Here is a 12,196-nt window from a genome sequence, read left to right on the forward strand (position 1 = left end):
AGTATTCATCATATATAGTAATGACACAACATAAACACCTCAAATCTAATGTAAAAAAACACCTTTTATTTTAGCAATGGGGAAATTGGTAACAGTAAAGTTAAAGTCATAGTTTTTTCTTATTAGATGTCGTTTTATTGATTGTAATAAGTTATACAGATGATGAATTAGGATTCCCTATAAGTTCATATTCAAGTTTTAATATTACTACCATGTATTTGGATTTCCGGGATCAGATCTTTTAAACTTTAATGATAAAGCTGGGAAATTCTGAAAAAAACCTCATCTAAGATTCATTGATAATCTGTTATTAAATGTTGTACTCACACACACACACACACATATATATATACATATATATATATATATATATATTTATATGCTTTCATGTCACTAGATAGCGCGTGACAATATCTTTAGCCAAAGCCACATGAAAAATAAAAGAAGCAGTACCGAGCGCTTTCGTGTTACTTCAACACATTTTCAAGGTACAATATACGATACACACACACACACACACACACACACACACACACACACACACACACACACACACACACAATATATATATATATATATATATATATATATATATATATATATATATATATATATATATATACACTGTATTATATAAAACATGATTCAGAAGAAATACCCACATGCAAACTGCATAAAGATCAGCGGAGTATCGCGAATATTTCTCAGATCTGTTATTACCATATTTTGGCGGCGGTTTGCACGCGCGCGATGTCACGGCACGTCGCGGAGAAGCCACAGTTTAGGAACCACGAATCAATGAGCATAAAAGACAACTACGAGAGCAGAACCTCTTGAAACGCCAGGGAATTTTAAGTAGATTTATGGTCTCTATGGCCTGATAATTACCTTTGGGAAATTCCCTCTCCTTTTGTTGTTGTTGTCTGCTCTGTTTGTAGTCGAGAACGGTGGAATGCTTGGGTTTTCCTAAAATGGTTTTGCTTGGGAAAATCTGGATGTGAAGGGTACTGCTGTTACATTTGAGAGAGAGAGAGAGAGAGATTCTTCTTTCTCATCGTAATTCCAAGTAGGGGTTGCTGTTTCTATCCAAACTTTTACAGATGTTCATATCCGCGTCCCTAGTGCTTCCATCTCCATTTTCTCTGCTGTAACATGTCACTCATCATCTTCCCTTCTGATCAGGTGCTTAAACCATCTCATTCTTGACTCTTTGGGTCTTACTTCCACTCCAATGACTTTTGGTGATCCTCTGATGTATTCTTTATTATTCCTGCCTCTTCTCGTCACTCCACTAATCTATTTCTGTCAGATCTAACTTATTTTGTTCTATTTTCTTCAGTGGTGGTGCTTTTAGCCCGTGCAACATAGCTCCAGGTGTTCCCACCAACTTACGTACCTCGTTCTTCAGCCTAATAAGACTCTTTTCGCAGAGTAAGCTTATATTCGATGATAAGCTCATTTATCGATATTACTCTCTGCATCTGTTATCCAGCCCAGATACTTAAGCACTCCCTGAATGTCCACTTTTCCCAGCTTAATCATGACTTGCTGGTCATCATTATCCCATTTGTTATATATTCAGACCTTGTTCGACTTAATTCCATTTCTCTATTCTCTATCGTAAATCTTCGACTATTTATTTGCTGTGTTATGTTGTTGTTTCATTAGATAACTCCGAAGACACGGTCACGAACATAAACCAATCACGCAAGAGTGAATGAAGATAGTTCTCACGAATTAAAATTTTTGAATAAGGAAAAGGCTAGAAAGATTAAGTCCATGGAAAACTAAAGTGCTATATGGACACTACTGATGATTATGAAAAAGAAATTCTACCGTCTTCCCCTCAGGTGCCTATTGAAGGTCTTTCTATCTGGAGCACAGAGGAACAATCACCTTCCAAAGTGCTTTTGCTTTTCACCGGAGGTTATGAGAGAGCTGAGATTTATAACTAATACCGGGAAGTGCCAAGGGATGAAGCAGTAGATTAACGAAGTAGTTAAATCAAACTGCCGAAACTAGAATCCCACATAAACTAATCAGCAAACCGGAGACGAGGAAAAACCGAAACCAAGCTTAATGAAACAAACCATGAAATGAAAGTTATGGCACGACCTCATTCTAAATGCCACAATTAGAGCTCCTATCACAACACAGAAAAATAATCATCAGTAAAACGCATAACAAAGCAATAACCGGGATGAAATAGAAGATACGTCTAATCCACTTAAATGGTTGACAAGTACAAGAAATCTTGGCCACAAAACCTCAAGGCAAATCCTTGAAACGTCTTTAGGAAAGGCGTGAGAAAATAAACGTCAGTTGCTGCTATTAACTTGATTTCCATTTTATCTACTTCGTCACTTGGTCTGTCCACAAGGCAATACGTTATCAGAGAACACTAAACGATATACCAGGAACACTAAGGTTTTCTGCTATACCAACACATGAAAAATCCTTGGTACTCAAGAAGTTAGATTTGACTTCAAAATGCAGGTGTATTCCGCATCTTTCCTCAACTTAGACTTTATCTTTTTATTACTGCCTTTGTAACCCCATCTAATACCAAGCGAAATCAGCCAGATTCATTGACAAATCACTTCCAGATTATTCTTCATTCTGAATTAAATAAATGACTGAGCTGAGAAAACATTGTCTCACTGAATGCAGTTAAGTGGAAAGTATACACGGAAAGTTATTCTTGTATCAACTCCTACGACTGCGTTTTTTCTCTTTGCTGGCCGGAAACTATGAGTTTACGTGTTGACTATTTAAGTCAATCTCCCATGGCCCTCTATCTCACCTGTGGATTCGTTATCTTCCGCTGTGTACCGGGACTTTTCAATATAATCCGAATTTTTTTACTTACTAGATGTTCCAAAATACAAAATGTCTCTGGTCAAATCAGGGTTGTGGAAGCCCGGCAAGTTATTCTTTGGATCTCTGTCTGGTGCTGATTTATTCAGATGCTTGAGACTTATGCAAGAATCTCTCTCTCTCTCTCTCTCTCTCTCTCTCTCTCTCTCTCTCTCTCTCTCTCTCTCTCTCTCTCTCTCTCTCTCTCTCTCTCTCTCTCTCTCTCTCTCTTTATATTTCGTCGCCTTTAACGTCACTGACCTGAAATAAAGAGCAAAAAGACGTCCAAGGCAACACAGGCACTTAAGCTATGGCGCAGTAGGTGACGGTAGAATCTCTCTCCACATTTGGTCCGCACGTGTGCACATCACATTCTCGCGGAAAAAATATATTCTTGCTGGCTTCAGTGATAAAAGTAAAGAAACAACCGTTCCCACTTGACGACGTTTATTTGATCCAACTTAAAGAGTTCCATTTATTTTCTTTAAGTTTTTCTTCCCTGGAGGTTCGCTGTCCCTGCTAAATACTGGTATCTTTATCCTAAACACAATTTCAGCTTACTGACAGAAACTTCCTCCGATAATTCGAGGTATGGAAAATATAATTGTATTCATTTAATTGTGAATCTGTAGAGGAAGCCTTGTCCCAAGTTGTTGCCATTCAGTTCGATATAAGAAAGTTCTACAAGCTTTACGAAATGTGATTATGAGGCTGAAAGTTTAAACGTTATTGTTGAGAGGCGTTCGAATACCTTCAGGATTGCTTTCAGTTTTTTATTCATTTTCATGTTGTCTATTTATTCGTCTCTGAAAATGTTTTATTTGTCGTAGAGTAAGCAATTCACACAACTCATGTCATGGCAAGCAGCTCAGTGAACGAACAGGTAGAATTCCTGACGTAAATATATCTCATTCTTGACACTGAATAAAGTTGACAGAGTAGGAATGAAGCAAAAGTGGGAATTAAAAAGGTTTTGGTATATTCGGACATGTGGTGTATAAAAATCATCTACGGAGATGATACGGACCTCTATTTTTTTCCTCTTTCATTTAGCACAGGCAATGAATATAAAGGTTCTTGTGAACACAGCATGCACATCAGCGGAGACATGAATCCAGACACTATTTGTGACGCCTGAGACAGTAGTTTCGTTCAGGAGAATGTATAATGCTAAATTATCATGGAAGAGGACATTGCAGGCAAGATGCTACAGAAGATATAGAGTGGGAGAGAGAAAGTTTAGCGACGCCAGAAGCCTTTAATGTTTCGCTTTCTAAGGCGGGTGAGAAAAAGATAATACTTTGCATTTGGTGAAGTTTTTGGATTTTTTGAAATTAGGGAGGGGGAGGAGGAGGAGGAGAAAAATGGACGATAAATAAGAGGAAAATGCAGAGAAGGAAAGAAATGTAATAAGTGGAGAATAGTGAGCGAAGAAGGGAGCTGAACAAAAGAATCTCGGGGGATTTACATGGCCAAGTCAGGCTCTACTACTATGGTTGCTACCAAGTGAAAGCTGGTGCTCAGCCATCTGAAGTAGGAAAATTTGTTCACTGGAGTGGCATTACCTTTAAGATGCGCAGAGGGATATAACTAAGAATTCAGGTTGGAGGATCGATGTATAAATTTACAGAATATTCTCAAATATGAAAAATAAAGTAAGATTCACATGAAAATATTCCAGTTAAAATTCTGGATTATATAACAAATGTTTGTCGTTGAATAGAGCGAAAAAAGACAGAGAAATATTCTTTATAATTTGTTAAAAGTTTGGATTTTGTAACGTTTTTTCTTGGGCAAAATTTCTTTCAAAATGAAAAAAGCTTATTACAACAAAGATTTTATGTACAACTGGAAAAGCTGGTTGGGTCTGTAAAAGAAACAAATAATCACGAGGAAAAGATGGTTCTTAAAACTTTAGGTCAAATGATACAACATTCTGAACTAGATAAATAATGAAGTGATAATTCCATACACTGAGAGAGAGAGAAAGAGAGAGAGAGAGAGTCGTTTGTGATTTTGCTTCTCTCATGCTCTGTCAAAAGAGAACCAGCTTTGTTTTACAGATAATGATTATGAGGTATAATGTTTTCTATGTTCCATTTCACTTCAAGTAGAAATCTAGTGAATGCAAATGTATGAAGGCCCTTCTAAGAGATGAAACTATCAGTATTGCAATATGAAGCTTACTTAAAAGAGTGTGCATGGTGCGCCATACAAGGAACACTCCTAAATTGCATTCAAGATATTTACCATTTCATCTCAAGTTTTAACCAGATACGTCTCGCTGTAAGAAAAATTTCAACCGAGGAGAACTTGTACATTTTATTTGTATTTTAACTGAATTTATGACCAGGTGGTTGATTCAAATGTAGCATTTGTGTGTCTTTATCAGGAACTGAAATAATACAACTTCTTTTTCAGTATCAACGCTTTGATATTAAACTGAAATTGTTGTAACCTAGTCTTTAGTGATGTAAAGACTTGTAGGTATACTTTTGACTGAAATGCTAATCATTTTTTAACATATTTAAACTTCTAAATGAGTTCAAGATATGTTTTTCATTCAACTGTTGTTGCGTAAATCAGATTGAAATCTCATATTCATTTCATATCAAATTTTCTTTTGAAGCCAGAAATTTGCCCGCAGAGGCTCTCACTTGTGTGAGTTGGTGAAATGTCATTTTCTTTAGTGTCCAACTTATGAAGTGAAATGTGACTATCTTTTTGCTTGAATTTGCTTAGTTGAGGTATACGTTTCATGTATACAAATTTTGATTCTAAAAATGAGCAACAGTATACCTTTATACCTTTAGTAAAGGTACTGAAACTTTCAAGGTAATGTTTATGTTTTTCTGGACACAAACAGGACTCTACGATTGATAAGCAATGAAATGAAATCTGGGATAACGAAATATAGTATTCATTGGATATGCCAACTATCTTATAACCACCTTATACCTACACGGTTCGCAAATCGCAGCGAGTTTTCGTAAGAGAATCCCTCCTTTTCGCGCAGAGGAGCGTTTAGTAGATATTCACCTTCGTTTCCTGCTACAAGATCCGTCAGGTTAGCCAGGGAGTTTATTCTTTCTTGCTTGGTCGGTGGACTGCGGAATGTTGTCCTGCATCCGCTCCGTCTGCATGCGGATGCGTCCATGTTTACATGAAGTGGATTATCCTTGCGTTCAGATACTGAGTGGTAAAGCTGCTATTTATATAGAATAATTGTGACTTGTGAATATGAGGTAAAGCTGTGAAGAAGAAGAAGATGTGTCACACGTTTTTAGAAGACTTCCAAATTTAGTTTTTTTTTTTTGCTTTCAAATGCCAAATGCTGTGAGCGTGTTTCCTTGTCAGTATTCCTCTGTTAACGCAATTATGGATATCCTTCTCTGGTGCCTTTGATGCTTGCAGGCACGAGGTTGCTCTTTTGCATTCTGCTCTCTGAGCTTTTGCGTAGTTGCGACATTGTCAAGTCGCTTAGGAGTAGAAGTCCCTTCTTGTAGTTAGCGTATCTACCTTTCCTATTTGACACTGGGTGCCTTGCAGTTTATTCATTCACTAGCAAGAAAATGTTCAGTATCCTGATTATGACAAGAAATTCACAATCTCACGAAGAACAATCTGTCATGAAATCCATAATTGCTTATCTGACATAGTAATATACTTCACTGTAAAATTGTGGATTTTTATGGCACAATCCTGATTATTTCATGATAATATTGAAAATAGAGAAATATGTTACTTTTGATATGTTACATGACTGCATTGTAGATTGAAATTAAGAAATTAAGAAAATTATCTTTAAATGGAATTATGTTTGGTGATAGGGTTGAGGTTTACTGATAGACTGAAATAGAGACAAAAAAATTAATTTACGAAGAAAAGAAATTGCAGACATTAACAAAATAAAGAAACTTTCACAGAAAAACGTAAGCTTTGCAAAGTGTGTGTGTGTGTGTGTGTGTGTGTGAGAGAGAGAGAGAGAGAGAGAGAGAGAGAGAGAGAGAGATTGTCTCTAATAAAACAATCCTAGGAATAATTACTTATCAAAATGCCGATCTGCAAGGAGAATACCTGACATTCAGAGGTTTTTGCACATTTTAGTAAATCTCTCTCTCTCTCTCTCTCTCTCTCTCCCTTCTCCTCTCTCTCTCTCGTCTCTCTCTCTCTCTCTCCTCCTCGTTCAGGTATAATTGAATTTAAGGTTTTCAACAAATCTTTTCAGATGAAATTGTTATACGTTTCTTGACCTTCACCTCTTGTCAGAGAGCCGAGCATCCTAAACGCTGGACCACGTTTCAAGTGTTGTTAGACACAAGGTATAGTCCTAGCGATTTTTTATTCGTGAGCTTCACTTCTCACTTTTAGCGTTCCCTTCCTGGCCCCTCTTGGCTTGGCTCAGTTCCGGCTTTACGCTTTGTTATTGCCATGGAGATTTGCATGGGACTCGTAGCCTCTTTTTTCATATATCTTCAGCGTTTTTGTGATTTTATCGTTACTATTATCTCTGCTTCGTATGTATAATGATACTTTATGGCATCAGTTTAACCCAATAGAAGATCACATTTTCCCGCTATTAGATTTCAATCATGTTTTTAACAAAATTCTATAATGCCTTCGATGCATACGTCTGTCAGTCATCCGATTTAAGAAGCTAACGTTTAGTCTGGTCAACTAATGCTAAGGTCACACATTCACGTATCAACGCACGCACGGCCACGCATGAGCGTAAATTGGTAGTTGGCAACAGCTCACGTCAGTAAACCGTAAATGTAACGTAAAACACACGTAAAATCGTAAATGTACGGCGACGTGTCGTCCGGGTGCTAAGCTCCGCCCACTAGGGCGCCGTAGCCCACTCCAGTTTTGAAATGTTCAAAACAAGTCGTGGGTGGTCACGCCAATGTCTCCTGACGTAGCTCCAGGCATTGCACGTGGGACCCACGGTGAATGCTGCGGGGTACGCACTAGGGTCACCTGCATTGTTCGCCGTCGTTGTTTTCTTTCCGCCGCGAAGCACGTGGGCCTCCTAATTGCGCTGCAGCCTACGGCGAAACCGATTCACACATTTACAACCCTGTACGACATGGCAACGCTGTAGCGTGGTATAAAAGGTCGGGTCGGCGCCCTCTGGTCATACTGTTTTGGAAAATCAACTTGAAAATATGGCCACAGGATTATCCCAAGACCTGACGGTCTCAGTTATTTCTTTCATTGACAATGGCGGATTTTGGAATAATCCTTTAGCACTGGCTCCTAATACGATTTCCACTTTCTCCTGACTTTTGACCGCTATCATCAATCAAACAATGAATTGGAATCTGTCAGAGGGATACAGGGTAATCCCAGGCTCTATTCCCAAGGTAGTATTCCAGCGTTCCGGTACACAAATCTCAACCAGAAATCAACAACCGGGTCATTTTCGTCAACAGGATTCCGGCATCTACCGCCTATACGTCGTCTGTCACACCTGCTCCAGTAAGAAATTAATTTATGATTACAAACGCAGGAACAGTAGAGGAGTTGGGGCCTGGTGTTATTGGTAAGGTTTCCTTTAGGCCATGAATAATCCCGGGTTGGACGAGTACTTATATGGACCCATGCAGTGCGAACCATTTGTGTGGGAGCAGGACTAATGGCTTCATAGCCCAGGGGCTGTTTCTCTGTGTCTCAGGTGGCTGATCACGATTCAGAATATGGAGACAAGGTTTCAATAAAAGGCGAGTGGGAAATGGATAACGAATATAAAAATACTGGGGAAATTTCTGACGAAGACAATTGTTAGGATGTCTAGTAGTCCTTTTTGAAATAACCTTTACTGCTTAGGCCAAAAATAACAAAAGACTTCACTTGTAGACAGCAAACGTATAGTATAATCTGTTAGAATAACTTTCACACACACACACACACACACACACACACACACACACACGAACACTTTCCCGGTAACACGGTATTCTCAGATTATGGAAGTGTCGAAGATATTTATTTCTTCTGAATAGCAGTCTTACAATAATGGTGTAACAAATAATGTAAATATCTAAGAGGAATTCCTATATACATCTAAAAAAATATTATCTTGAATAGGTAGAATTCCTATTTATTTTTAAGAATGTTTGATAAGTTAGTAGATGTTATTCTATATCGCTTAAATATAAATCGCCCATAGTCAACAGTTTTTTTATAAGTCTAAGTGTATGTCTGAATGGTAAAATCGAAGCAAGACAATTCTAGTGCTAATCTTATATAAGAGCTCCCAAAGCGTTCATAAATCATAATTCCTAAAACTACGTATTGTATTCCTTGTCGACTAGTTACTTGGTTATTGCTATAAATATAATTCAGAAATGGGGTTAATATATAATCAGTGATGTGCTCATTTACAACCATTATTCTAATTGCGTCTACTGAAATGTTTTTGTTGTACAATTAGAAAGTATATATCTTGGTAAATCTCTCTCTCTCTCTCTCTCTCTCTCTCTCGTCTCTCTCTCTCCCTCTCTTCTCTCTCTCTTCTCTCTCTCTCTCTCTCAATGATAATAAATCTCGATTTTGTGTGCATATAATTTTCAACTGTAATATTCAGCTGTGTTGTAGATGTCTTTCGCGGATTCAAACAGAATAAAAATAAAAAAAAATTAAAAACTGTAGTAATGTGCTCATACCCCTGGCAACAGCACAGCCCCACAACGGTGGGCGTAATCTTGACGTGAAGTTGATCGGCGTAAGTTCCAGGTAGACGTCCGACCTTGCTTTCTTTGCGCGTACATTTGCAGCGCAATTTACGTCGCTGGCTTTACGTCCGGTAGCCCGTGTCCTGTTTACCAGCTGTTCAAGGTAATTTCACCGCGATGATGCCCAAGATCCACATACGTGGGCATACGCCGTCGTGATACGTGAATGTGTGACCCCAGCATTATGGATGGATGGTGGCCGAGAGCGCACTCCTGATGCTTCGGCAGGTATCAACCGCAGGCCACTGGTAGCGCGAGGGATGGGGGTTGCAACCTGTTCGGAGAATCTATACTTGGAAACTTTGGCGAATCACCTAACCTAGAGTTCTTCTCTGAAGTGGAAACCTTTATGCATACATAACCACATTTAGACACAAATAATATATATATATATATATATATATATATATATATATATATATATATATGTAATTATGCGCGCACACACACACACACACACACACACACACACATATATATATATATATATATATATATATATATATATATATATATATGTATATACACACTTATAAAGATTTCCACTTTCAGAAGAAAGTGCTATGTGTCAGTTACTAAGACTGGATTTTACGACGTGGCAGCAAAGTTCCTCCCTTGCCTCAGCCGAAAGACATGCAATGATTAATTGGCGTAGTAATGCCAAGGAAAAAATAGCTTCACGGGTGAGGGCGGTATCACCTATGTTTAACGAACTACATATTGTTTAGCGTATTTTGCTACTTTGGTATTTCTGGGAGTATTGGTCAGCGAAAGTTTTGAAAGCATATTTTGCAAAGTACGACCAAGTTTCTTGTCCGTCTTTTTTCTTTGCCGTCATTTAGATGACTGATTCTCATTTTCTCTTCTTTGGAGCCCTTTCGTATTTCAAGGCAAGGTAACATGCTACTTATTTAGAAAACGTTTGTGCGATAACTTCGCATGTTAATTGTGAATTGCATTTGGAATCTGAAACCTTTGTCTTATAGATTATTTAACTGGTTTCTGGGAGCCGTGGATACTGACAGGATCAAGATCAATCTGATTGTGGAGGGCGTTGCTCATTCTGAAGTCATGGCCGGAAGGCATATTCCCGAACTCGAACTGAGTGCGGATTTTCCCTGAAAAAGCGGGACGCCATGTCTTAAAAACTCACCATAAAATCGTCTTGTAAATTATCTCACCATGTTTTCCAGACCCAAAGTTTCTTAAGGGACTTCTGTGACCTATCCTAACCTTAACTAACCTAATATAACATAGAGGCATGGCAAAAAAAAAACCGGGACTGGTGCAATACTAGCATTATCTCGGCAATTTGCGGCCGGGAGAGGATTTCAAGGTAACTCGGTCCAAGAATATATATATATATATATATATATATATATATATATATATATATATATATATATATATATATGTATATATATAAAATATACATATATATGTGTGGGTATGTATGTACGTTTTTAATTCATGTTGGTCCTGCTATCCTTACTGATACGTGAAACAAATGCAAGCACTTATAGCTGATGGAAGTGAGGAGTCATCGATGATAACTAAACAAGATAGCTTTAGTGGCGGGTCATATGATACCAAGAGTGAAGGCAACCATATCTAGTAACGTATTGAGATACACGGAGTAGGAGTAAGGCTATGAAGAGAAGAGCCAGTCGTTTAGGTAAAAAGGCCTAGTCAGCAAAGAGAATGACTAAACTTAATTCAAAATGAGCAAAAAAGAAAAAAATTAATTTTTACAAGAGGTTTTAGTACAGAGTTGAATTGGTATCTTTCATTAAGAAAAACTTTGCCAGAAATTCTTTTTCTAAAGTTCTCAAGTCATAGAGAAGGAGAAGAAGAAGACGAAGAAGAAGAAAAATAGAGGAAGAATAAGAGGAGAGTGATTTTGGTCGCAATGCTGAACAAAAGCAAAACTGTTTTAGAAATTCTGAGCAGTCAGATAGTTCCTGAGAACCAAATATCTACTTTTAAGTCCTGTCATTATTTTGATTTGCTTTTATTTTATTTTATCTTATTTTATTTTAAGTAGAGAAATTAACAAAAGGTTCGGAAACTTACATAAATCTGGAATAAGGGAACGAAATAACTTCAAAGTAAAATTAGTAAACCGTTGGATACATGTTTTAAAAAGTGTGAGAATACACATCTTAATGATGAAAAAGCTGAAAAAAGCAAGGTAACCAACTCCCCCACCCAACCTACCCTCCAGCCAAAGAAATCCTGGCTTTTGTGGTCTTAAGAGAGAGAGAAAAAAAATCAGCGGTAATAAAGTAGGAAGACCAGTCTGAAAGGGGCTATAGACCACTGATAACTAATAGAAACAAGTAAAAAATGCGGCCAAGTTTCTTCGCGCAATCGAGTCTTCTGTACAGCGTATAATGCGGTACGAGCGGTGGCCTGCTGTATAGTGTTACCAGACACACGATCATGGCTAACTTTAACCTACTGAGGCTAGAGGGTTGCAGTTTGGAATGTTTAATGATTGGAGGGTGGATGATCAACATACCAATTTGCAGCCCTCTAGTCTCAGTAGTTTTTAAGGTCTGAATGCGGACAGGAAAGTGCGGACGGACAGACAAAGCCATCTC

This window comes from Macrobrachium nipponense, chromosome 2 (genome assembly GCF_015104395.2).
Source record: "Macrobrachium nipponense isolate FS-2020 chromosome 2, ASM1510439v2, whole genome shotgun sequence".
Lineage (NCBI taxonomy): Eukaryota > Metazoa > Arthropoda > Malacostraca > Decapoda > Palaemonidae > Macrobrachium > Macrobrachium nipponense.